At 40.3% G+C, this 27516-nt stretch overlaps 1 protein-coding gene across 1 annotated transcript in view; it reads right to left on the bottom strand.

The window, feature by feature from the left end:
- Positions 1–27516, bottom strand: part of NUAK1 (NUAK family kinase 1) — a 77717-nt gene that overhangs the window by 44301 nt on the left and 5900 nt on the right. The window lies entirely within an intron of this gene.

Below are 27516 nucleotides of genomic sequence, written 5' to 3'. Positions count from 1 at the left end.
AGCACAATAGATATCAGCCCTAGAATCAGGAGAAATGAGTTCAAATTCAGCCTTAAATAGTTAACATTTACTATCTGTGTGATCCTGGGCAAGTCAATTATTCCTAATTGCCTCATACACCACTCCCCCTCCAAAAAAAAGTGAAACTCCTTTACAGATGGAGATTGATGCCTTCTAGGAAAGTGTATTAGAGAATTGCTTGCAGCATTGAAAAGTTAGGTGATTTGACCAGGGTCACACAGTCAGTTAAGAAAGATTCAAATCTGATTTTCCTGACTCTGAGATCAGCTTTCAATCTCTTCCTGACTCTGGTAGTCAGGTACCAGTGCCAAGCTGATACCTAAGAAAAATTGCCCAGCTGCCAAAAACTGAAGGTAAATTTGGTTTCTGAGGGGAGTTACTGAATTAAATAAAACAGCCAGCAAAGAAAACCACCATGGGCTAGTTTACCCAGCCCTTACGTAAACCAAAATGATAATAAAAGACCAAAAAAAAAAAAAAATGACAAAAGACAACTTAACAAGGAAAAACCTGCCTGCCAATGGAATCATCTCTGAGTATAAACAAGCCGGTGATGTGATTAATCTGTTCTGGCAACAAGAAAAAGAAAAAGTGAACTGCTTGCGTAGAAGAGACCAGAAAGATTGCTGCCATCTACAGAAACCCTGGCTCTGCTGCACCTGCAGCTCCCGTGAAACCCTCCTCCAATGACCTTAGCTCTTACCCAAAGGCCTCCTTTCATGGATGACAGACCGACAGCCATCCGTTTGGACAGTGAGAACATGAAATTTTCCAGAAGACCCATCCTCCCTGACAGCCCCTTCCCAGCTCTGACATCCCCTGTTCTGAGCCCCCTCCCAGGCCTGACATCCCCTGTTCTAAGCCCCCTCCCAACCCTGATATCCTCTGTTCTAAGCTCCCTCCCAGCTCCAACATCCCCTGTTCTAAGTTCCCTCAGAACTCTGACATCCCCAGTTCTGACAACCCCTCCCAGCTCTGACATCACCTGTTCTAAGATCCCTCCCAATTCTGATTTCCCCTGTTCTAAAGCCCCTCTAAGTCCTGACATTTCCTGTTCTAAAACCCCTCTCAACTCTGATTTCCCCTATTCGAAAGTCCCTCCCAGCTCTGAAATTGCCCGTTCTAAGACCCTCCCAGCTCAGATAGTCCCTGTGCTAAGGATTCCTAGTTCTACTTCATATATGTGTAATTCCAGGACAAATTCTCACTTCAATTTACTTCTATTCTCAGCCTTCTGTCAGAGGGTAGTGGGGAAAGCTCTTGGGAACTGCTTGTACTTAATGGGGTAGTTTACAATCTGCAAAGTGCACTCCTTACAGATAAGAAAATTAAGGCTACCTGGGATTTACCAAAGACCAAAAAAAAAAAAAAAAAAAAAACCTAGTACGGTATGAGAGGAATCCAGCTCCTTTGGCTTCCAATTCTAGGTTTCTCCCCTCACCCCACCCACAAGGGGCTTAAAGATTTGTTTTTCTTTTTATTTCCCCAGCAGGAAGTTGATAAAGAAAGAAAATAGATCATTAATTGAATTTTTAAAATTTAATCTTTTAAAGTAAGTCCTTAAAGACCATCTGGCCCTTTTGCCGAGCTATTTTTGCCCTCTTTTTTTTTCTTCTTTTTTAATTTATTTGTATAGCTTTCTGGGAGCAAAAAAATGCAATGGGAAATTTTAGTGATGTAAAAAATTTTAAAAATCAGTTAAAATGTATTTAAAAAATAAAAAGATGGTTTGGCCCAATCCCTTCATTGTACACACAGGAGACAAAAGCTGGCCTTCTCTTACTTCCCCCGACCCCACCATGGCCAGCAGGGTGGAGGGGAATTCACAGAATGAACCAAAAACAAACCTTACCAGAGGCTCATTATCCCCCAGCTGAGCCCCACGGGCTCCTTCTCGGCCAGTGTTACAGCACCAGACGGTGTCACCCCCTCTAAGGACTCCCAGTTTTTGTCATCTGCTAAGACTCCAAAATTCTGCCTCAAAATCCTTCCCTTTTTTTGCCTCTGACCCCTGGGATCCTTAATACTTTTTCTTGGGGGGGAGGGGAAGAGGCTGTGAACCCATCCATGTCTAGACCAAGTAGACAACCAGGATGTGGGTGGCTCTTGGACTGGATCCTGCATTCTTATATGAACTAAATACAGGCCTAGGGGTGTGTGGGGGGGAGGAACACCCCTCTGATTATGCAAGGGCCTGCACTTGGCTGTGCGGAAAAACTCAAGAAGGCCCCTATTGTCAGATACACAATCAGGACAGATTCTTTCCCCGTCCACGGTCCGTGGAGAGATAATACCGTTCACTGGCAGGGGGAAGACTTAAGGGGGGAAAACAGCTGGCTTGTGAATGCCTGCTAATAGTTAAGAAACAGGCAATCCCACCTCCTCTCTCCCCATCTGCCAAAGGGGACACCAAAGACAGGGAATAAAAGGGAAAATGTTTGGGCTCCACTAAGTGCCAGGAAACTGAAGGTGTCTAACCAACGTTCAACAAGCCAGCTCCCCAAATCTCCAAGACCCCTCCTCTTTGCATTATAACCCATTGATGCTATAAAAGGATGATGCTTTGGGCTCCTCTCTCAAGGATGCTTGAAAGGCACAGTTAAAAGGGATATCTGCTTCTCGGCAAGGAATTCACACAGGAAGGAGCTCAGATCATCTATAGCAATGGAGGCAGAGAAGCGGGATTATATAGTGTCTCAGTTTCCTCATCTGTAAAAGTGAGGATTCAATGGCTTCTAAGGTTCCCTTCCAGATTTAAAATTATTCACGTTATCTATGTGATTGTGGGCAAGTCCCTTGACTATTATGTGTCTCAGTTTCCTCATCTGTAAAAGCGAGGATTCATTGGCTTCTAAGGTTCCCTTCCAGATTGAAGACTATCCATGTTACCTTTGTGACTGTGGACAAATCACTTAACTGGACCTCAGTTTCCTAATCTGCAAAATGATTAGATTAGACTAGATTTCTAAGGTTCTGTCCAGCTGTAACAAGCAACAACATTGGATGAGCCCAGACAAATTGGACCCTCTTTCCTAAAGTCTCCAGCATCTTAGCCAATAGAATGTTAATGTCTGGAGAGGGGAGTTACTCAGGAAGAGATAGGGGAAAGACAAAGGAAACTTTTATTTTTATTTTATTATTTCTCATCTTTGTATTCCTTAAGCACCTAACAGAGGGCCTTGTATACAACAGGCATTTAATAAGTGTTTGTGGACCTGAATTGTAGATTGAACCAAAATAGAATCCAGGATTCCAAGTCCATTCAGTGCTCAAACATAGGATAGAAGGTTTTAAGTCCTAAGTGTTCTAGGGAATCATAAGATCATACATAGGTTTAGAAATGTAAAAAACCTCAAGAGGCATTAAGATGCAAGTCTCCCATTTTAAAGCTGAGAAAACTGAGGCCTGGGAAGATGAATGATTTGCTCAAGATTAGTGAATGGCCAAGTCAGATTTCAAACTGGGGTCCTCTATCTAGAAATGCAGCCTTTCCCCTGCAGTTTTGGGGTGCCATAAAGCAGAATGTGCCAGTGACAAGTGACCGGTATAGACAAGCAAGACAGATGGCTCAGAGGAGGAAGAGGGAGGCTGGGGAGAGGGGAAGAAATGGGAAGAAGAGAGGCCTTCTCCCTCTATAGTTACTTAGGGAATGAATCTGGGCCCTGGGTGCTCCTCCTGCCTCCTCCGTCAGCCAAACTGATAAATGATTTTATTTAATGAAATTTTCATTTCTCTCATTAATCAAGGTTCAAGCACTATCAGGGGTAATAAAAAATTCCGTGGATTTGGAAGGGCTGGGAATAGATACGGTCCCCAACAGTCCCAGTTTTAAAGGCAAGTTCAGATTCAGACTCAGACACTTAATAGCTATGTGACCCCTGGGTAAGTGACTTCACCCTATTTGCCTCAGTTTCCTCATCTGTAAAATGAGTCGGAGAGGGAAATGGCAAACCCCTCCAGTACCTTTGCCAAGAAAACCCCAACCGGGATCACAAAGACACTGAACCACAACAAAAGCGACCCCGGAGGTGGGATGAACCTCAATTACTGAATCCAGAAGGATGCCTTTGATTGTAATGCCCTTTGCTTTCATGATACAGCGCCAAGAGTACTGGATTTGGAGTGAAAGGATCAGACCACAGGTATCCGATTAGAAATCATTTGACTTCTCTGAGTCTCATTTTTTTCTCATCTGAAAAATATTAATTAAACGTTTCTTGAATAAAAAATGTGCAGGTGGGGGAGACAGAGAGGACTGTGGTTTGATTTGCCCCAACCTCTATTTATCCTGATAATAGCCCTGGGCCGTGGGCCCCTCTGGGAGCAACCTCACAGATTTATAACTGATCCCCAAAGCTCTTCCCATCTGTAGCAGCCACAGTGGGAAAAGGCATTCAGCAAAACTCAATACTGCTCAAAATGTTCAACTATAATAAGAGATTTAATGAATCATGGGAATTGGTCTGACCAAATTTCTCTTAAATTTTCAGGCCCCAGAGGTGGGAAATCCTTGGGTCTAATCTTAAGCCAGGTGCTCTGCCGAAGTTTAAAGCATCAACCTGTAGGGTGGCCCATGCAAAGGAGATCTCTTTACAAGCCAAGCTGCATGTCGAGACTCCACAATGTATTTTAAATGGGCTACCCTGGGTAATATTAACTGCATCATCTTTTTCTCCCCTAGTAAATTTATTTATTTTTAATACACATTATTTTATGAATCATGTTGGGAGAGAAAAATCAGAGCAAAAGAGAAAACCCATGGGAGAGATGAAAAAAAAAAAAAAAAAAAAAAAAAGAAGTGAACTTTAACTGCAATATCTGACATCGGAAGCCCATCAATTCATGTCTCCTTTATGGTAGAGGCTCCTGTACCTTTTTGAAAAGCTTATTATAACAGACATTAAAGAAAAAATTAAATTATAACTTAGTAATCATCTGTGGGAAGAGCTACAGAGGACTGGGAGCTTGCCTTAGAATTAGGAAGACCTAAGTTAAACTTTGGACACATAATGGCCTATGTCACTTAACCCCATCCATATAAGATTAGAAATTTCAGAACATGCAAGGCAATCCCAATAAACTCTAGCTAGAAAACACCATTTGTATCCAGAAAAAGAACTATGGAAATTGAATGTAAATCAACATATACTATGTTCATTTATGTGTGGATTTATTTTGGCTGACTAAAAATTTTTTGTTATAAAAAAAGATTCTTTGAGGGAAGAGTATTTAAATTAAAAAATGATTTTAAAAGTGAGTCAGTATGCCATAGTGATTAGAAACCCAGGAACAGCTAGATTTAAGTCCTGCTTCTCACACATACCAATTGTATGATCTTGGGCAAGTCACTGTCTCTCTGAAGCCTTAATTTCCTCATCTATAAAATGGGGTAATTATGGGTCCTCTCACGAGAGTTATTACAAGAATGAGATAATATAAGCACTTTTGCAAACTGTACTATATAGCTTATTATTATTATTATTATACTCGACAACTCTATGTAACAATTACTCAGGATTCTTTTAAAAATTATATTTTTCTAGGAGCAATAATAATTTATTACCATCATTATTAAGAAAACTTGTTTTTAACCTAGTGAGAAAGTTTGGGGGAAAGAGAAAGAGAGTCTAGTTACCTTCAAATAATCCAAGGGCTATTGCACGTAGCTCCAAGGGGCAAAACAAAGACTAATATGTGGAAGTAACTGGGGAGGAGTGATGGGATGGAATGTGGGGAGGAATGATGATGCCCAGTAGAATAAAAATCCTTTCCTAGGAATTGGAGTTCTCAGAAGATGAAAAAGTTATCTCATGAAGTAATAAGCTACCCATCTCAAGGTCTTCAACTACTTCTCAGGAAGTCACCAAGTGGGAGTCAGAGCCTCCCATGAGTAGGAGTTAGAATAAACTGTCTCTTGCATTTGTTCCCATGTGAAGATTCTGCAATTCTAGGAATCTATGCAAAAGACTAGCCTCTGCTTTGTAGTTCAGGTAAATAAAGACATATATTTTTATTTAATCACAGGATAACTTGGATTGACAGCTTCCAGCCATTCGTATTATGAATTCATATTTAAAGCAAGCCACGAACTATATGAAATGTCAAGATCTTTACAGGTATTTGGAGGAGGGATTGGTTTTAGAGAAGGCTCTCAAGGCCACTCTTCACCAAGAAAGAAAAATAAAAGTTACACTAAAGGTCAATCTGAGCATCAAGGTGACACGATTGTGAACAGAGCACCTGGAATCAGTAAAACTCCTCTTCATGAGTTCAGATCTAGACTCAAGACACTTACTAGCTATCTGACCATGGTCAAGTCATTTAACCCAATTTTCTCATCTATAAAATGAGCTAGAGAAAGAAATGGCAAACCATTCCAGTATCCTTGCCAAGAAAAACCAAAATAGGGTCATGAAGAATAAGATGTGACTGAAAAAAAAAAAAAAATTAATCAACAACACAAAAAAAGATCAAGCTAAGAGGGGTTCTTGGTTTTGTCCAAGAGTGAACAGCAGTGACCCCATGGCTGAAGGTTGCTTAGGAGGAGAAACATCTCAGGAGCTTTGGTCCTGCTTGGCCCCAGAGGGTAAAAGCACAACCTATAGATGGAAGTTACAAATAGGTCCATTTAAGCTCATGGGGAGAAAAGATATCCTAAGAGATAGTATCAGTAAGAGCAAGTCCTTGAGAGTTTCACAGATCTATAAAGAATCTCAGAGAGTTTATAAATCAACAAGTTTATTCTATAAATGAGGTGACTGAGGACCAGAAAGAGAAATAATTGAACCAAGATCACACAGCCAGGAAGGAACCCAAGTCCTTTAACTGGTTGACCACTTGTCCAGTTTTTTCATTTGAGATGGCTAGGAATTGAGAGTCCTTCTCATTTAACTTTTTGGTAATTGCCATTCATGTAAGAATTGAATTAATAGCTGCTGGCCAGGATCACGGTGCCAAAGTAAACCTGGAAATCAACTACTAACAAATGATCAGAGTCCATCATGGAGTGGACTATACAGTAGGCAGGCTTTGTTAAAATCGCTTTTCTGGTTCTAACTCACTACTGATTGGAGAAACATAAATTAAAACAATTATAATATGCTATTTCTTAGCTATTAGATTGGCTGATAGGACAGAAAAGGAAAATGACAAATGGTGGAGGAGATGTGCGAAGAATAAGACTCTAATGCATTGTAGGTGGAGTTGTGAACTGATTCAAACATTCTGTAGAACAATATGGAGCTGTGCCCAAAGGGCTATAAAACTACACCAAAAATACCTTTTGACCTAACAATGTCATTACTGGGTCTATATTCCAAAAGAGATTAAAAAAAAAAAGAAAGAAAGAAAAGGACAAAAATATAATACCTCTTTTCTGGGAACAAAGACTTGGAAATTTAGGAAATGCCCATCAATTGGAATATCGTGTTCTAAGAAAAGAGAAGCAGAATGCTCTCAGAAAAACCTGAAAAAACTTACATGAGCTGATGCAAAATGAAATGCAGTATATACGAAGTAAGAGCAATATTGTAAGATAATCAGCTGCGGATGACTTAACTATTCTCAGCAATAAAATGATCCATGACAACTCTTATGGACGTATCAAAAATACTATCCATCCCCAGACAAAGAACTATTGGTGACTGGATACAGATTGAAGCATACTTTTTTAAACATGCTTTATTTTTCTTGAATTTTGGAAGCTTTATGGTTCATGTTTTCTTTCATAGATGACTATTATGATGAGCGGAGCCAAGATGGCAGAGAAAAGCATAGATGACTATTATGGAAATGTTTTGTGTGACTACACATATATGGAACTGCTTGCCTTCTCAATTGGGGTGGGGGAGGTAGGGAAGAAGATAAAGAATTCGGAACTCAAAGTTTCAAAAACAAATGCTTAAAATTGTTTTTACATATAAGGAGGGGAAAACAATCAAATACATTTAATTTAAAAAAACAAAAAAACACTTTCCTAAAGTAAGCCATAATATATTGTGTCCCTCAACGGGCCTTAGAAGCTCCACCATGGGATTTCAAGAGACTTTTTCATCTTTCAGACTTTTTTTCCCCCTTGGACCTTTTCAGAGAACAAATCAATAGTTATGTTTGTCAACAAAGCCTCATTCCCCAGTAGGTTGGGATGGAGGAGGATGGAGAAAGAATTCCACTCATGGCAAAGGTAGGAGAAATGGAAGGGAAAGGTAGAATACCCTCAGGGACTTGTTTTCCCTTTAAAGAATGTCAACATATCCACAGACAATTACTAATGTAGTAGTCATAATTATAGCCCACATTATACAACACTTTAAAAGTTTACAGGTTTTACCCTATCATCACCAACACTGTTTTAATCTATCAAAAGAAAAAAACTGAAAGGTAGATTAACATAACTTTTCTGTTTCCCAGAAGTAGATGTTTTGGACCCCACTTCCAGCATATGCCCCAAGGGGACAAAGACAAAAATTATATATAGTATATACATATATGTATGTGTGTATATGTATATATATGTATATATTACATACGTATACATATATACATGTGTGTCTATATCCAAATATTCATAGCTGTGATCTTGGTGGAAATAAAAGACCCGAGAACAAAGTGAGTATCCATAGATTGGGGAAAGACCGACTCAATTACAGAAATAGCCTCAAACTCAAATTGTGCCACATATTCACATAGAAAAACCCCAAACTCACATTACTGACATTGTATTGTACTTTTAGTTATTCTGTTAAACATTTTCCCATTATATTTTAATCTAGGACAGACCCCAAGATGGACACTTCTGAACTATAATATCTGAATGTGATAGAATATTATTTTGTCATAAAAAATAACAAGTATCAGGAATTCCTAGGAAAGATGTGTATGAAATAATATAAACTAAATGACAGCAAGAAAAATACAGACACAGAAAAAGAATAAATTCAGAGACTATTATTGTTCAGTCATGTCTGATTCTTTGGTTTTTTTTTTTTTTTTTTTTTTTTTTTTTTTTAACTCTAGGGTAGATTGTCATTTCCTTCTCCAGGTTCATTTTTACAGATAAGGAAACTGAAGCAAACATAGTTAAGTGACTTGACCAGGGTCACACAGCCACTAAGTGTCAGAAATTATTAGCTAGGAACTCAGAACCATCCCCTGAACCAGCTGGCTGCCTCCTGGGCAGAGATTAGATAATTTCCTCAAGATCACATAGCTAGTAAGTATCTAAACCTGATTCCTAACTCATAGATCTTCCCGACTCTGACTTCTATCTGTTGAGCTTACTAGCTGCCTCTTTCTTAGGAACCACAACAAAGTAAATGAAAAAATAAAAACAGATTTGAGAGATGGGGATACTATTTAGCAGAATGGTATATACACAGTTGCGGTCACACTGTTGAGTATTTTTAAATAATTACTTTTCTTTGTAACAAGGGCAGATAAAATCTGGGGATGACCCTTTTCAGAAAAAGATAAACTGCATCAATAGAATGCTTTATTTTGCTTTGTCTTTTTAAAGAAAAAATTATGTTTCTTCCTCTGAATCCTAAAAAAGTTAGGGTGGTTAGAACCAAAAAAATCACTGGACATAAGTGGGTTCAAATTCTGACTGATACTAGCCATCTAATTGAAATATCCTCAGGGTCTCAGTTTCTCCATTTGTTGCCTACCTCACCATGTTAACGTGGAGTCTCTCTGATACATAAATAGCAACTAGTGAGGGTTGAATGGAATAAGTAAGTAAATTGTGGATAAAAAAGCCCAAGGGGAGGGAAGCAAAGTTTCTGTCTGACTCACTCCCCTAGCAGTCCTGTCTAATGCCCAGAGACACTTTTTCAGGATCCCATTGATGCTTTCCATGTTTGGATGACAAATGTCAAGTCTGATTTCATTTGAAGAGGTTGAAGTAGGTTGGAATCTCAGAGTTATCAACATGGAGATTTATGCCCTTCCCTCTGCTCGCCCTTCAAGGATTGCGCTAAACATGTCAGCCTGTCATTGCAAGAGGTGAATCTGCATGAGGAGGCATAAGGAATTATGGGGTGGCAGGAAATTGTCTTCTTTTTTCTGCATTTTCTCCCTTAGGATTTGCGTTCTGCTAGCACTGGCCAAAACCCAAAAGTAAGTTTATGAGAAGTCTCATGTTGACTGGTGCCTTCATGCCCACCAAAAACAAAGCAAGAAAAAAAAATTCAGAAATGAAACTAGGACAGGAAAACAGGGTCTTGCCTCAGGGCATCAATCCTAGACAATGCTGGCTGCATTCGGCAGACCTTCAGCAACACAGAAACAACAGCTTGGTACCTCGTTAGAAAAACTAATGAATTAATAATCAACCTACAGACATCTGTTTGCTTGTATTGTACCAGACACTGTGCTAAGCCTGGAGTGAGCTTCCTCAAGGCATCACAGTAAACTTAAATCACATTTTGTGTGAGATTAGGAGGATAGGAAGAAACCAAGTTACTTAGGGCTTTAAAAGCCCTAACAGCTGATCTTAAGTTTGGTCTTGGAGGCCATAATCATTTGAGCTGATTGAATAGGGGTGATAACAGTCAGTCTTGAGCTTTAGGAAAATCAATTTGGCAGCAGCAGGAGCATGGATTGAAATGGGGAGAGATGGAGGCAGACAGACCCAACAGGTTAAGGTGATAAAGAGCTTGCACCAGGGTGCCAGCAGCTTCAGAGAACAGAGGAAGCAATATTTGAGAGAAGTTACAAAAGTAAAATTAACAGGATTAGCCAAATGGAAGAGGATAACTCCGGGATAACTAGGTGAGGTTAGCAGAGAAAACCTAAAGTACTGATAAGATCACTCCCTCAGGCAATTGGCTAAAATGATGGGGAAGATAATGATAAATGTTGGAGGGCGTGTGGGAAAACTGGGACACTAATATATTGTGGAAGTGATGTAAACTGTGTCCCTTTTAATCTTTAAGGGGAAGAGTCGGAAAGGAACCCTTCCCCCAAAGATTACAGGGGACATTTCACATCAGAAGTGTGAACTGGTCTAACCATTCTGGAGAGCAATATGGAACTATGCCCAAAGGGCTATCAAACTGTGCATCCCCTTTGACCCAGCAGTGTCATTGCTGCCTCCAGAAAAAGAACTAAGGAGACTGAATGTAAATCAACACATACTATGTTCACTTTTTTTTCCCCTCTCTCATAGTTTTTCTCTTTTGTTCCGATTTCTCTCCCAACATGATTCATAAAGAAATGTGTATTTAAAATGCTAATATACATATGCAATAAAATAATAAATCAATAAGTAATTTTTTTTTTATTACTAAGACAAGCAGGGAAGGGCATTGATGGGGATGAGTTCAACATTACAGTCTCACCTCTTGTGGAAGTCTTAGGTAACCCCATTTTACTGTTTCCAATCAGAAAGCAAACCACCGAGGTGAAATTTCCCCTAGAAATCTGCCTATAACCTATGCTATCTTTGCTTAATCTCTTTCGGGCTTACCCACCACTGCTTCTGCCTCATGGTGGTGTTTTCCTTCCCCTCCCCCATGTCTGGTGCTGTCTTTCTCCTTCTTGTGGTGAACTAGCTCTTTAGCTGCTAAACTTCTCTATGAATTTAGCCTGCCAGTTAATCTATTTCATATTTACCACTAGTGAAGCCTATTTTGCCTCTTTTCATAAATACACCTACTTTTTGGCAAAAGAGGAAAGCCATCGTGAATTCTTCACATGTCAATTGCTCACCTCAATCTCATCAAAATGATCAACTGGGGTAGGACCCAAGACAGAGTCAAGTGGGGCACCTATAGTTGGTAAGTGGGACCTAGATGAATATTCAGCAACTGACAAAGAGATCAGACAGGTAATGAGAAGAACCAAGGCAGAGAGCACTGGCTTGAAAATCTAGCAGAGAAGGAGGTATTGTCGAGGAGAAGAGGGAATTCTTGACAAAGCTTTTGGCATTCAAAGGCAGAAGGAGACTGGCCTCAGATAAAGGGATTTCAGAGATCATGAGCACGTAAATGTACAGTTGTGAGTGATGGCAAGACCCAAATTATGACCATTTCTGGGTATAGCTCTGGTGTAATGGAAGAGTAGGAGTGCATCTACAGAGGAGGCAATAGGAGTTCATGGGAAAAAAAATGCTGGATTTGTCTACGTTCAAACCCCTTTCCCACCACTTATTAGGTGTATGTTGACTATGGTTGGTTGACCACGGACAAATCATTTAATCTATTTTCTCATCTATTAAATGGCATTAATAATTCTTACACTCTCTATGTCACAGGATTGATGTAAATTGGTTTATGTGTATGTTACAGAGAGCACAGCATAAATGATAGTCAAGTACTACCTCTAATGTGTATTGTCTTTCTCTGTAATAACAGGAAAATCATTTCACTTTTCAGTGACTTCAGGCAATTCTCTAAAGCTATTTGGTTCCAGAGAAGTCGATAGACAAACCTACATGGGTAAAAGGAGTATCTACTCCCTCCAGGAGTTCTCAACCAGGATAAAATCACAGAGAAAGAAAATATCTATGGACTGATTTATCTTCAGATCCAGGAGAGCAGAGATTGCATATTATATAAACTTTCTATCTCCCCCAGTGCCTAATATAGAACTCTGCCTACAATAAGCACTTAGTCATGCTGAAAGAAATAGAAGTTTAAGAGTCCAGTCAAAAACAATGAATAAGATACTTTCTGTTTAGAACGGGGAGGCAGCTAGATTGCACAATGGGTGGAATGCTAGACTTGGAATCAGAGAAAACCCAAGTTCAAATTCTGCCTCAAATACTAGCTGTAGAACCCTGGACAAGCAATTTACCTCTCCTGGGCTTAATTTCTTCCTCTTTAAAAAACAAAATTTAAATGGGGATAATAATGGCACTTAATTTAGTAATGGTTTGTTATGAGAATTAAATGACATAATATGTCAAGTACTTTTACAATTCTGAAAATGCTGCTTTAAACAGTAGTGATCATCGTCATTATTCCAATTACTATTGTTGTTACCAAGTGATTCTGATAAAGTGAAGGAGGGAAAAGTGGGGAAATAATATGTATAATGACAAGACTGGAAATGGAAAGAATGATAAGATCTTGAGATTGGGTAATTATTATGTTTGTCCCCAAAGAAGTGAGACAGTGAGCTCCACTCACTGCTTTGGAGACATGGGGTTGTATGGGGGCAGAATAGGGATCTACTATCAGATTTGGTTGATGTGTTTCTTAATTTTGTTCAATTGCTTTCTTCTCCCCTTTCCTTTTGATTCTGAGCCAATGGAGAGCTGAATGAGTAGGTGAAGAAGGAAGGCTATATTTGGAAAACAAAATGATGTAAAAGCTAAATATATCAATATTTTTCCAATTTCAATTTAAATCAGCAGACTAGGCTGAATATACCCCAAAAGACAATTCCCTTAATGGGAGTATGGGCAGGTGGAGAGTTCAAGAGTCATATATTAACTGGTGTCTATAAATCCCCAGCTCTGTCTGTGTGCCAGTGCCGTGGATTAATATAAAAGCTAAAATGAGAAATTCTCCTTGTTCAATGTAAGATGTGTCTACAAAGGCCAGAACCAGAGAGCATAAAAATGAGGCAATTTCAAGTGCATTTCTTCAACTGCCAAACAGCTGCTTACTTCTGCCTTCCCCCACTATCCAAAGCCAAAGGCAATATTCAAATGGAATTTCTGCAAAAGAAAAGTCATCACTTTCCTTCCAGGTTACAATTTTCCTGGAACACCACAAGGCTAAGGTTACATGTAAATTGGAGGAAGAAAACAAGTAGCATCTGATTGTTCTGTGTCTGTTTATGTCGTGGCTTGGAAGAGTTCAGGCTTACACAACTTTTACCTATCAGCCTCCAAGCCCAACACAACTGAGCCAGCAAACATGTGGCAGGGAGACAAATTCAGTGTCACCACGGCCGCTCTCTCCCCTCCACTGGAAGAAGTTTCCTTCCAGAAGACGCAGAACCTCTTGCCCTAACCCCTCATCTTCCAGAAGGGCAAAATGAGATCTAGAAAGAATAACGTGAATCAAGACCGTCAATTTGTAATTGATGAAAAGAGCTTGGGTGATCGTTTCATAAAGTCAGTGGTAAGAACTGATTAGATGCTTGCTGTATGCCAAGAACTAAATAAAAATACAAGCAAAAAGGTAATCCTGCTCTCTCAAGAAGTTTCCATTCTAATGGAGGGATATGGTATTTAAAGGGAAGCTGAAGAGGAATGGGAAGAGAAAGGGGTGGGAAAGAGGAATTCAGGGAGCCAAGAGAGGGACCAGGAGAGGAGTGAATATGGTTACCCTGGATACTTCTTAAAATGGAGATCTGAGGAAGTCACCAAGTAGTCACCAAAAAGCTCCAGGAAAAGAAAGATCTTCCAGGATGAGAAGCTGCAAGCTCACTCCTTTTACAGAGAAGAGCCAGTGTGATACTAGGAGAGCAGGAGTTTTAGAGTTGGTGAAGCATCTGTGAATTTATGCAATTGCAGCTCTGGAGAGGGGAAATGACTTTAGGCTAACAGCTTTAAAGCTGAGAAAGCTCAGACCTCATGCAATCCAACCTATTCAATTTACAAAGCAGGGTACTGAGTCCCAGAGAGCAAGTGACATGATCATAGATTTAAAATTGGGATGAAACGTGGAGAGTTCATCTAAGTCAATCCCCTTATTTTATGGAGGGAAAGGCAGGCCAGAGAGTTGAAGTGATTTACAAGTAGATAAGTAGGAAAATCAGGATGATTTGAACCCAGGACCTTGGTCTCTTTTCAGTGTGCCAGGATGGGTGCTGTTGCACACCTAAGTATCACAGATCCTCTGACTAGACACTAACACTTTTTATTTTCTGTGCTCCCCATATTTCTCTATTCCACCAGTAATAAGCTAAGAGGAGAGTGACAGATCTGTCATAACCCCCCTCCCAAATCCTGTTTTGTTTGGCAGCCTGCTGAATGAACCTGACTTCTTAGAAGGGCAAGGCAGCATTCTTCCAAGCCAGACACACCCAGGACATCGCCTTCCATCAAAAATCTCTGCTCCTTTCCAAAGCCCCATTTGACAGCATCCACATGAACAGACACATTACCGAAACATTTTTATCCGTGTCTGATTAATTCCTTGAGAACATTTCTTTTAATTATTAACTTCATTCTGAAGGCACATCCAGCCTCCTCCCTCTCCAGAGCATTCCCCCCTTCCAGCTACTAAAGCAATCTTCTAGAGGCCCCGAGTCTGACCACATCACTCACCATTCAATAAATTCCAGTAGCTCCCTATCACCTCCAGGATCAAAAAGATCTGTTTGGCTTTTAAAGCCTTTCATATCCTGGCCTCCTTTTACCTTTCTAGTCTGCTTACATATTACCTTTCTTCATATACTTTTTGATCCAATGGCACTGGTCAAGATAATAACTAATATTTATCTATGTGCCAGACACCTGCTAAATGCTTTACAAATATAAACTCATTTAATCCTCACAACTTTGTGAGCTGAGTACTATTGTTATTCCCATTTTACAGAGCAAGAAATTGAGGAAACAGAAGTGACTTGCCCAACATCACAATGCTATGAAAGGTCTGAGGTCAGATTTGAACTGAGATGTTTCTGATTCCAAGCTCAGTAATTTATCTACTGCATCACCTGGCTTCTTTCAACAAAATCCCATCTTCTATAAAGCCTTTCCTCATTGTCCCTAATGCTAGTTCCTTCCCTCTGTTACTTCCAATTCCTCCCATATCTATCTTGTTTGTACATGGTCGTTTGCATGCTGCATCCTCCATTACCTTGCAAACCCCTTCCTTAAGGATGGCGGCTAACTTTACCTTTCTTTGTAACTCCAGAACTTAGCACACAGTAGGCACTTAATAAATGCTACGGAAGTGACTGACACAATTAGTCTCATAGATGCAAGAAATGAACATAAATGCTTTTAGACACAATACAAAACTTAGTCTCAGAAAACAAATTATGATCTTGACAGAAATGATCTTGGGGTAGACTGTTACACACATGCACCATCACTCAGTCCTGTATAACAAATCTGAAGAGAAAGTTCTATCCGTTTGGGAGATGGGACACCCAGATATAATTATGATAGAGGGGGAAAGGAAATCAATTTTTTTATTTAACTTGAAACTGGTCCATCTGGTTTTAAGATCCAAAATGGATAGCATGGAGAAAATTCCAAGACTCCAAAGAACAACTCCTGATTTATCTTTAAATAGCCTTTTAAGTCTAAGCCCCATCAAAGATTATTTTAGTTAACCAAAAGGAAAGTTTCCTAAGAATATGGTCAGTCACAGCTCTGGAAGAGTCTTCATTGACTATCTAGTTCAATTCCTTAGTTTACAAAGGAGAATACTAAGACCTAGAGTTACGTGACTTGGACAAAATCACACAGGTATCAAAAGCTGATGCTAAATTGAGTGGGAAAAGTCTGGGGTCAAGCAACTTATTTTTCTAATATGTATCCTACCAGTAATTTCCTTAGTGTTCTTGAGCAAGCCCCTTCCTAGTTCCTCATCTGCAAAACGGTGAGGGAGTTAAACTAATGACCTCGAAGATCCCATCCAGCCTTGGCCATTTACAACCAGTAAGATCTGGTCATTACTCCTACCTGAACTTCAGATTAAATAAAAAGAGATGATATCTCAAGTGTCTTCCACGTCTCCCAGGATACGACCCAATGACTAAAAAGTATATAAGGACACGGATTCCATGGAATCTAAGACTGATTTCTTTCAACACTGCGATTTTAGGAGTGTATCCCACTTGATTTATGATGCTCAGGTTGTACAAAGGTATGTGAGTGCACCTGGGTGTGGAGACCAGTAAAAAACTAAGCCCCGGGCTAAAATTCTATTTTATACTCAGGCCCAGAACATCAGGCATAAAAGCTGAAGTTCCAGGCACTTCCAGTAGGGGCAGCTCCAGGCTCTGTTACTAACTGGAGGTGGCAAGCAGGATCTTTCTAGGGTTCCACTGAGAGCAAAATCTCTCCCAGCTGTCTGTGCATCAAATAGAATCCAGACTTCTGTTTGGATTAGAAGGGACCTCAGGAACCAACTAGTCCTAGAACAGACAAGGAAACCGAGGCTCAGAGGCTTGTCGACTTGCTTTTTAAAAATATATATTTTTTGATAACATTATTTCAAGTTTCCTGTGTAATTCTATGCTTTTGTAAGCGTGATTCTGAGAGGGTCCATAGGCTTCGCTTGTCTGCCAAAGGGTTCTAAATTACATCTCCCATCTGGAATCGGAACGCCTTCCTTCAATCAAAAAACATTTGTTAAATGCTTCCCATATTCCAGACACTGTTCTAGCCATTGAGGATACAAAGACACAAATAAAATAGTCCCTGCCCTCAAGAAAATTCCATCCTACTGGAAGAAACAATAAAAGCACATCTAAGGGAAGACAAAATATATTCAAACTAAACACAGGAGGGGAAGGTGGGAGGTGGGACACTAGTTTTTGGTTTTGGGGGGGATCTTCATGTAGAAGACACCACTAGTTTGGGAGGAAATTAGAGGTTCTAAAAAGCAGAGGCATGGAGCAGCTAGGTGGGGCAGTGGATAGGAGCACCAGCCCTGAAGTCAGGAGGACTCGAGTTCAAATCTGACCTCAGACACTTAAACACTTCCTAGCTGTGTGATCCTGAGCAAGTCACTTAATCCCAATTGCCTCAGCAAAAAAATAAAATAAAAAGCAGAGGTGATGAGGCAGTATATTCTAGGCAAGGCAATCTTGTTTCAGATGAAATCTCCACTAGGAACACCGGTTCAGATAACATAAAAAAGTGTCCACCGAAGGCCTCGACCGAGTAGAGAATAGGAACGATTGGAATACCAGGGGAAATGAGAAGGACGACACTCCTTCTTGGGGCTGGAACCGATTCAATGGCAGTACTTCAAAAGAAGCATCCCCTAACAACAGCATTGTCATAGCCAGCAGCCACAGCCCAGAAACATCCCAGCTGAGCTCAGGAAAGCTGCCTTCTGATGTTACCATACACCCAAATACCAATACTCCCCAGATGTTCTCTATGTAAAACACTTGCTTGGAAACACCCTGCCCCGCTTTCCAGAAAACCATTACATTTGCTTAATGGTCTTGTACGGTTCAACTAAAGTATCCTGGAGCCGCCATCTGAATGCAAGCCCACTCCAATGTGTGCGCCCCATCTGAGGGAAAGATGAGAAGGCAAAAGGAGAGAGCGCTTTCCATGATTTATGCAGCTTTTATGATGGGGCGGTCCATCGAAAGTAATCCAGGCTGCAGACAATAGCCCAAGACACTTTCAAGTGCATCTCAGAGCCCATCCCTGCCACTAATGCTGGCTGATGTTGAAACAAAAACACTGTACATCAAGCCAAGAAGGACTGGGGCCAAGATAAAATACTTTCACCTGAACCAGATCATTCAAAGGAAAGCAAGGATTTACCTGGTTTGGAGAAGTTCACTTATCTGGATAGAAGGATAGGATCATCAGAAGCAGGGACTTTAGATTGTTCAAGCCAACCCAACAAGGAACTCAGAGTTGACTGTGGTCATATACTTAGTGACTATCAGGAGTGGGATTTGAATCTAGACTCACAGACATTAAATGCAGGCACCATCCATCCTACCAGTCTCATTTCTGGGAAAGGTGGCATATGAGCGATATTTGGAACAGAGATCCTATGTAGTTGAGGTGAGAAGAGAACATATTCCAGATATGAAAATGATCAATTCAAAGGCAAAGAAATGAGAGGGGGGGGGGGGGGAAGGGAAGGAGGAAGGAGGTAAGGAAGGAAGGAAACAAGGATGGATGGAAAGAAGGAAAGATGGAAGGAAGGAAACAAGAATGGATGGAAGGAAGGATGGAAGAAAGGAAGGAAGGAAGGAAGGATTTCAGAGTAATGTCCAAGGACACTGGAAAGATAATTAAAGGCCAGGTTGAAAAAGGTTTAAAGCCTAAACAGAAGATTTTATATTATAACTACAAAGGCAACAGACATAGTTTATTAAAGTAGGGGATGACATAGTCATTCCCATGCTTTAGGAAGATCACTTTGGCAGCTGAGTGGAGCCCGGCCCAGAGTAGAAAGAGACTTGGAGCAAGCAAACTCATCAGCAGTCTATTACCAAAGTCCAGACATAAGGTGATGGAGGTGTCTGCGCCAGGTGATGATGATGTAGGACAGAAAGGTGCACAGGTGTGAGATGTTATTAAGGTAACAGTAAAAGCCTTGGCTACAGGAGGGCAAGAGAGAAGTCAAGGATGACATCCAGGGCGAGAGCCTGGATGATTAGGTTGTTTGGGCCCTGAACAGTAGTAACAAGGATTGGGTCATCCCACTAATCACCAGATGCCAACTGTAAAGATCTATGGGAGCTCAGAGTATAAACAAAAGACAATCCCCCCAAATGCTACTGGAAAATTAGTAGCTTATCCAAACAGCTCCTACAATTAGGTCTCATTTTAAGACCAAAAGGAAATGGAATGGAATAGGGGAAAGGAGGGAGGAGGCCCAATATTTACTATGATTTTCCTCCCCTGACTTTTAAATGTTCCAGATGAATGATGAATCGGCAAGAGGTTAAGACCGTGGGCCTTCTCTCCTACTTTTTTTATGACAGAAAGAGGCACTGCTGGGTATTTTGTAAGCATTTAACAAATACTTGCTGGTTGATCAAAGACGAAGGGGTAATCAAAAATCATGTGGCATTTTCTAATGGCTACCATGGCAATGAAATATGCAGGGCTTCTCCCCACACTCCCAGATGTCCCCTACCCCTTTCCTCCTTCAGCAAGAATTGAAATAACAGGGTCAGATAGTGGCGTTTTACTTTGGGTTGGTATTTTTATAGGCCATTAGAAAGTTTCCCAACTGGTATGTAGAGCTTCCAAGCCTGGGGAAAGGTGAGACTCCAAAATAAGCCCTATTTCTGCTCAATATTTAGATTCCCAGAAGTCTTCCTCATTCCCTTCCTCCCCTGGACGTCCAGTATCCCAAGATGGGCCATCCCACTGAGCACAGATACCAATCTAAAGCTGTATATGAATTCACAAGATAAAAACAAAGGCAGTCCTTCCAAAAGCCTGGAAAATTGGGAGCTAATCCCAACAGCTCACACAATTAAGCCTCATTTAGAGACCAAAAGGAAATGGGATGAAATTTCAGAGAGGAGGGAGAGAGAGGGGATACTTACCAATTGCTAAGATTTTCCTCTATTGATTTTTAAATAGGAAAAAAGGATTTATGCAAATCTCATCGGAGAGTGGATGGGAGATTTGAGTGGATTCTTTTGGGCAAAGAATTTCCAGCCCCAGAATTCCATGGAGATGTTACATCTTAATTACTCAGGGAAGAGAGATAATTTGCCTCTTTGAGTGCCTCCGGGCTATGCATTTAAATGACTACAATCTTAGGGAATAATCAGTTTGGGTTGGTCGTTTTTGTTTTTGTTTTTTGTTTCTTTTTTGGCAGTTCCTTCCGTAATATAAGAGTCTTCAGTTCTAACAAAAAAAGATTTTTTACCATGGTAGGTCCAGTTATTCAACCACTACTCAATAACCTCAATCAAAGGGAAATCCTGAACAATAATTTCATTATCTGACCCAGATAATAAAATGATTAGGTGAAAAAAGGACCCCCTCTAAAGATAAAGGGCTTAGGTTAATTCCTGCCTATTATGGGTGGGGCCATAGCTAAACTATAGACCCACTCCCACCCCCACCTCAGAATTTCAATTTTCTCATTAGCAAAAGGAGAAGGTTGTTTGAGATGACTTCTAGGTACTTTCCAAGTTTTAAGCCTCTAAGTGTGACCTTGGTCAGGTCACTTACTGCCACATTCAAAACAGGAAAAATTAGGATTCGAATATAGATCAAAAATATTCCAATCCTTTCTTGCTAGGCCTTTGAGTTTTAAATTTTAAACTGAATGTCAAGGAAGCTCTCAAGCCTGCTGTCCCCAAAAGCCTCCCTTTTCCTCAGGAGCACCCTAAGAAGTTAGCAGCGCTGGCTGATGATCAGCTGGGCCAAGTGCTAAATGCACACATCCTTCACATCCTCTGCTCTTCCGGATTTTTGCTGCTAGCAGCCCATCAGCACACCCACGGAGCTCATTCCTTCCTCTGACACAGCCCCTTCACTTAGCTTGGGAAACTGGGGACAATTAGCTAACTGGGGGAAAATGCAGCAAAATGCATCATCATTGAGCATTCTCTATCTGAACATACAGATGCATACGGGGATATCTGTGCCCTGAGCACATCAAATATGAAATACTGATTTCTAGCCTCTTTCCTTGTGTGTTCATGCTGCTGCAGAAACTTGGTATTTTATCTCCCTCCTCCAGACTTTTGCACAGGCTGTCCTTTATAACTAGAATGCAATCCACCCTTTTGGAACCCTCAGTTTCCTTTAATTCTGGCTCAATTCATCATCTGCTATCTTCCCAAAAGCTCTTTGTGAGATTTACTTATCAGTGCTCAGGAATGGGGAAAAAAAAAAAAAAAAAACCTTTACAAGTTTCTTTAAGAAACATCCCAATCCCAAGACATATAAGGAAATGATTCAAAGGCATAAGGATAAGAGCCATTAGCCAACTGATAAATTTGTTGAAGGATAGGACTGGGTATTTTTCTAAGGAAGAAATCCAAGCACTCCATAGTCTCGTGGGGGGAAAAAAGTCTAGAAATGCACATCAAAGCAATTCTGAAATGTCACCTTATACCCATTAATCAGATTTGCAAATATGAGGAAACAAGGGAAAATGACAGATAATAGAGAAGTTGTAGGAAAACATTATAGTGATTCTTTTTGTGGTGGCAAAGAAAAAAAAAGGAAGTTGAGGGACTATCCAATTAGAATGACTGAACAAATTAGCATAAATTAAAATAAATGGAATATTATAATTATTTTAATTATAAATTAAAATAATGGAGAAATGTTCTTAAGAATAGAAATGTCTATTCTTTCTATAGAAAGAACATACTTTCTATAGTGTTGAAAGAAATGAAGGAGGTTGTTTCAGAGAAACCTAGGAAGACTTGTATCAACTGATGCAGAATGAAGTTAGGCAAAACTAGAAAAAAAAATAGACTATTACAAAATTATAAAAAGGAACAGTCTTGAAAAACTTAAGTGCTCTGATTAATCATGATTCCAAACACTAAAAGAAAATCAGTGAGCACCTCTTATAACAACTTCAAGATTTAAAATCTACATCCCCTCACCTGATCCTCACAACAAGCTCTACTAGGACATGTACTAACATCTTCCTTTTGCAGACAAGAAAACAGAAGTTCAGGCACCTGGTCAGAGATGATGGACAAATATTCAGTAAAAGAAATATGTTTTGCTTGTCTTTGCTCATATGATACAGGAACTCTTCCTTTTTTTCTTCCTTTCTTTCTTCATTTGTCCTTTTCCAGAAGGTGGAAAGTGGTTAAAGAAAGAAATAGATGAAATATTTCAGGACTTAAAAAGCAAAAAAAATTAACTGTCTTTAAAAGACAACAGGCACGAGTGCACTGTTGGTGGAGCTGTGACATGGTCCAGGCCCTCTGGAAAGCAATTTGGAGCTATGCCCCAGAAATTACTATGATTACTATTTAATGTTTTCATTTAAAAAAAAAAAACAACTGGATTCATCTAAAAAGCAAATGAATTTCATAATCTTTATTTCATTATAAAAAAGTTCCCGTTTTTCAATGAACTTATCAATATAAAAAATATGGTGGAATGTCAAAAAGCATTTATTAAGTGCCTACTTATATGCCAGGCACTGTGCCCGTAGAAAAGAAGGGCCAGGGGAGTCAGGAATGGCTCATGTTCTCGCCGTTAGCTGGGTCTCAGGATCCAGCAGAGTCTCAGAAAGAATCTTAGGGGCCAGACTCACACAACCGGTGGCCATCAAGAGATTAGCTGTATCTTTAGTAAATAATGTAAAATTCCATGCCCTGGAATTGGAAAAGCTCAGCTTGGCCCCTACTCTAATTACCTACAAAAATGGCTCCTTCTCTAAGCTGAGGCTGGGACAATGGGAGGATGTGAGAGTTGGGTATAATACAAACCCCCCAGCTCAGGTCTCGAACCCCTCCACAATCTGGGCCCTGATGAATTTCCCTCTCTCGTTGCAATAATATTCTCCTTCATAGAATAGAGAATTGGCCTCAGGTCCAGGAAGGTTCGAGTTCAAGTCCTTCCCTTCTATCCCTGTGACATTGAACACTCAGATCAAAGCCTTAAATTTCAACAGAGCAAGTCCTTCCCCCAACCATTACCCACCTCACCTCCTTCCACCTATCTGCCAATGATGCAATCTAAGAACCATGTAACTTGGTTTTTGGCACAACCCTTTCATTTTTACAAATGGGTAAACTGAGGTACAGAGAAGACTTGGAACTATAGGATAGTAGATGAGCCACTAGAAGGGAGCTCAGGGGCCATCTAACCCAACCAACCCTCTCTCATTTTACAGATAGAGAAACTGAGGTTCTAGAGAAATGAAGGAACTGGGCCAGAGAAACACAGCTAGCAATTTCAGAGGGATGGAGGCTGGAGGGAGAGACCAATAGTAATGCTTGGGGGAAGGGATGCTCTCATTCCTTAACCATTTTAAGAGGAAACAGTGAAGCCTTTTCACATTCAGCAAAGAATTCCACCCCCTCCTCCGGGGCTCTCCAAATGGCTTTATGGGATTATAAATCCCCTCTCTCCAACTAGATTATAATATAGATAATAATATATTATAATTATGTAACCTATAGAGAGGGTAGGGTCCATTTCATAGGCTGCTCTAGAAGTACTGAACACAAAATAAATCACTCATTAAAAACAAATATAATAGGAAATCTATTTTATATTATATATTATTATATATAGTATAGCTAAATTATATATAAAAATAAAATAGCTGATCCTTATTCATAACAGCTTCAAGATTTAAAACCTACATCCCTTCATCTGATCCTCACAAGCCCTACTAGAAGTAGCAATAATCTCCCTTTTGCAGATAAGAAAACAGAAGCTCAGGTACCTGGCCAGGGTCACCCAGCCAGTAACTAATAGTCAGAGGTAAGATTTGAACCCAGGTGAAAACTCATCTTCCCGAGTTCAAATCCAGCCTCAGACGCTTTCTAGCTATGTGAAGCTGGCCAAGTCCCTTATCCTTGTTTGCCTCAGTTTCCTCCTCTGTAAAATGAGTTGGAGATGGAAATAGCCAACCACTCCGGTATCTTTGCCAAGAAAACCCCAAACGGGATTACAAAGGGTTGGATATGACTAACAATTGAATAACAGCAAATCTCCTGTTATATCTAGAATAGGATGATCTCTCTGCATGTATACTGTAAGCAATATGAAAATAGTCTTTTTTTTGCGTCAATAAAGATTATTGAATAGGATAACTCGAGGCTTAAAACACCCCCACACTCACATACCATCCCCAGCTTTAACATTCAGTTTAAAGGTTCCTTCAGGGTTCTACATGAATTAAACATCTGGTGTCCCTGGTAAACTGCCAGGATCCTTTACCAACATGGCCAGACTCTATTCACAGGCAGTGCGTCATCTGGCCCAGCCCCCTAGCATTCAATGGCCCAGGATCTCCTAATTCATACAACGTTCCCTCTTGTCTGAGCAGCCGATGATAAATCTGTTCTGTTTCAGGGCAGATACTTAACAAATCATAGCTCCCACATGCTTCCAGGCTTTCATGTGGGTAGAAGAAATGAGGGTCACTGCGTCTGCTGGAGAGGGCCTCAAAGGACAGGAAACAAATGCTACTGGAGGAAGGTCTGCCTGATCTTGTCTTTCTAATGACTGGGGTCAGAGAATGTAAAAGCTGGAGATGAGAAAAGCAGAATACAGGCGCCTTCAGACTTTACCTTGCGTCCAGTCATAGTTCCTTCTTTGACCCTATATTTGGAGCTGGGAGGGACCTTAGTGGTCACCTAGTCCAACCCATACACTTTACACATTAAGAAACTGAGATGAACACTCTGGGCCTCAGTTCACTCATCTGGAAAATGAGTAAATTGGACCAGAAGATAAGCCAAATCGAACTTCAGATACTTACTCAGGGGAAATAAAATTCATGATTCAAAACCAGCTCCTCTAACCTATGATGGATTGCTTGCTGTCTTGAGGAAGGAGGAGAGCGGAAGAAAAATTTCTAAAAGATTCTGCAGTGGTGAATGGCTGAAAACTATTTTTGCATATGTTTAGAAAAATAAAACACTACTAAAATGTGGGAAAAAATAAACAAATGAAAATAAAATAAAATAAAATTATATTCTAATACCCCCAGATAAAGGCACTTCCCAAAGTACTAAAGAGCTGTTCAGAAAGATAAAAGCCATTGGAGAGGTTTTTTCCAACAAGGTCTTAAAGGAGTCCCAATTAGGACCAGTCAATTTACCCAAAGAAAATATGAACCTAAAGGTCTATACCAGTTTCCTGGTTCAGGACAGTCTTGTCTGGTATAACCCCCCACAGGATGGGTGTGTATTGTGGGATGTAACTCACACCTTCCCCACTTTTTCCACAGCACTCTCTCAGTCCTATGAAGCCCAACCTTCTCATCTGCAGAATGGGCACAGTGGCTTTTTACAATTACACAGTAGAGTACACATTATGACTAAAATGGATAGTGAAAAGTATAAATGAATTAAGATATCAGGTGATCTAATCCTACCCCTACTAGTTCTACTGTTCTTATATAAGTCACTTCCCTTTATGGCCTCAACTTCCTGGTCTGTTACTGGAGGTAGCCAGACCACAAGATGTCTAACATCCCTTCTAGCTGTTAAAAAAATAAAATAAAATAACCCAACATAGGTCAGTGTTTCTTAACTTTTACAGAAGGGTTGTCAGTACTGGTGGAAGAACATCCTCACAAAGCTATTCCCCCTCACTACAAATGCTCCAATTAACAAGTTAACCTCCCAGATCTGTATTATTTTTTTCCAACTCTAGGCTATGAATAACTTTTGGCCGGTGCTAGATATGCCCATTTTTGGTCAGAAGGAACCAGGACTTCAAACAGGCAACCAACTCCAAGATGGCGGCACTGGGACTCCCCAAAAATAATCCAGGTTTGGGCTGGCTCCCTCACTGTGTTCCTGACGCCTCCCAGAACAGGTTCAGCCTGGAATCAGAACTTGGCCATTGTTCCCGATCCCATGATGCCTTCTTCTGTGAAAACTACCAAGTCCTCCAAGGTTAGGAGAGGGCACATCAACACCTAGGGCAGGCGCCTGAATTGTGTCATCCGGACTGACCCAACGGCAAGGTCCGATGCACTTTCAAAACAAAAGTTTTGTAACACATCCAAGTCCTCCAGAAATGCCTCAGGATCCGCTGGAAGACCGAAGCTTCCTTTCTTGTGTTCTTACCTTACTAATTACCACTGGGCAAGTTCTTCATTATTTGACTATTTACTGAGGTCTAAGAAAGAATATTCAAATGTTCATGGGTGAGAGACAACATAAGAGGAGGAGGATGGGATGGAGGGTGGGGAATAGCTAGATTGCAATCCTAGCTCTGACTTTTACTCTTAGCTGAGCTCAGGACTATCCCTCTCAGAGGCTCAATCTCCTTATCTATAAAATGGGTTTTCTCCAGGGCTAAAATAATAAAGCCAAGTTTGAAATTGAAGTGAGATAGATTAGAAGCAGCTCAAGGGTAGAGCCAGGTCTGGAGTCGGGAAGATCTTTCAGGCTCAAATACTTACTATGTGACCTTAAGCAAGTCTAAGCTTGACCTGCCTAACAGGTCACCTGCCTAGCTTTTTTTCCTTCCTCCCTCCTTCCTTCTTCCCCTTCTCCTTCTCTTTCCTTCATTCCTTCCTTAATATCTTGATGTTCTTTCTTTCTTAAGGATCATGACAAACCCAAATCATGTTGGCTCTCATTGAAAACAAAAAGATCCCAGGTCAAACTCCTTGTTTCAGAGTAAATAAATAGAGCAATTGTTGCTGTTTTGGCCAGAAACGCTAAGGTTCTTCCCTCCCAAATTGGTTCTTTTTTTTTTTCTTCAACTAAGTCAAAGAGGCCATTTTGGTCTTACTTCTTACCTAGCTTTTGTCGCTGATTTGCCATAGCTTCAGTCAAACCTAGACCTGTTAAAGACTGTAGCTTTAAAAAGAGTAAGTCCCATGGCACCCAAGGCCATCTCCAGTCAATCTGATCTAGATTTTAGCCACTGAACCCAATGGCTCTGGAGGGAAAAGTGACCTTGCCCAGCCCTTCCTCATTTCAATCCAATTCACTTGCATTTCATGGTGTCACCCCCTGATTCATGGTCCTCTTTGAGAAAGAATGAAAAATATCAACAACCCTGGACAAGTCACTTAAGTTTGGTCTGCCTCAGTTTCCTCATCCTGTGAGCTCTCAAAGCCTTGTTTACCTATAAGGGTTAATACACAGCTTCCTCACAGTATAAGATCAAATGAGATCATATTTGCAAAATGCTTTGCCCATCATTGAAACACCAGCTATTATTAACCTTTAAGTTACAATAGAAAT

This window comes from Sarcophilus harrisii, chromosome 5 (assembly GCF_902635505.1).
Source record: "Sarcophilus harrisii chromosome 5, mSarHar1.11, whole genome shotgun sequence".
Taxonomy (NCBI): Eukaryota; Metazoa; Chordata; class Mammalia; order Dasyuromorphia; family Dasyuridae; genus Sarcophilus; species Sarcophilus harrisii.
Note: the sequence above shows the minus strand (reverse complement) of the source record. Positions and strands in the feature narration are given on the sequence as shown.